Below are 1,493 nucleotides of genomic sequence, written 5' to 3' on the forward strand. Positions count from 1 at the left end.
TGAACAATTCAACCAAATATTTAATGTTAGCTACATAAATTTAAAAATTGTAAATATTTGCATTTCTGATTAAAGGTGATTTTTAACATCTAGGAACAAAAGATTTCTATTTTGTATTTGAAATGAAAGGTATGGTTGCTATTACTTAGTTAAATTATTTAAATCATTTTCTGACATGTGTGATACATAAATATAATTTTTTTAGTGTTAAACAATAGAATGGAAATTATGAAGCATAAAATCAGACATGTTTCATGTCACGTATTACCTGTTAAGAAAAACTGCAATGCAGCATTTAAGTACAACAGAACAATGAGCATATTGTTTCTGGTACTTGTAAACAGGATGGATCTACAGTTTCACAGTTTATGTTGACAGTATCTTTGTGGGAAATGTAATTATCAAATGAATTATAACATGTCTTAGTATCAAGATTATTAATAGTAATTTTAATTACCTTTTTCAAGATAATTGGATATGTTCTCATAAGTATATGGGAAAGGGGACACTGGGCTAATTAGATATTTTGAACTTAGTTATCTTTAAAATATCTAGGAGCTTAACATACATATTCTATATTTTAGGAATTTCTTCTTTTAATTAAATGTTTTCCTAAGTAGAACTAAGCTAATTTATAATTTATAAAGTCTCACTGTTGATCCCTTGATATTCCTCCTTGAGCATTGATATAATTTTAAAAGATTGAATAATTAAAATTTTAAAAATTAAATGTTCACTACCAGTTATAACATTTTTCTAAAACTGGCAAAATTAAGAAAATAATATTTTGCTCCACTAATGGGTACTGTTAGATGGGCTTTCATATAATACTTCTGATAATTTTAGAAATTGATTCATTTCCAAAAAACAATTTGTTTTGGAGATACACAACAGCTTTAAAAATGTGCATTTATTTTGATCTAGGGATTTAGCTTCTAGACTTAAAGAACTATTCAGTGGTGTGGTCAAAGGTATATATATACAAGAATCACAGCTTTAATCACAATAAGAAGTATTTGGAGCCACTAACTAGGATATTAAACAGGTAATAAAAAATCATGTTCTCAACAAATATTTAGTAACTTAGGAATACTCTCATTCATTGAACCCAGCTGTATATATTTTATTTTGGTTTTTTTGGAGACTGGGCCTTGCTATGTTGTCCAGTATGGACTTGAACTCCTGGACTCCAGCAATCCTCTTGCCTCAGCCTCCTAAGTAGCTGGGGCTACACGTGTGAGCCACCACAAACAGCCTTGTATACGAACTGTGTATTTAATATGGCCACACCTTTGTTTAAAAAAAAATCTGTAAAATCATAAAGATTAAAAACAAAAAAATTATAATGATTGCTAATTCCAAGAGTAGATTTTTAAATACACTTTTTAAATCTTAATATGAGCATTTCTATAATAACTTCAATTATAATCATTTAAATTGTCTTTAATAAGACAAGTTAATTAAAATTGTGTTTACATTCATTATAATGAAAA

This window comes from Rhinopithecus roxellana, chromosome 15 (genome assembly GCF_007565055.1).
Source record: "Rhinopithecus roxellana isolate Shanxi Qingling chromosome 15, ASM756505v1, whole genome shotgun sequence".
In the NCBI taxonomy this organism is placed as follows: Eukaryota; Metazoa; Chordata; class Mammalia; order Primates; family Cercopithecidae; genus Rhinopithecus; species Rhinopithecus roxellana.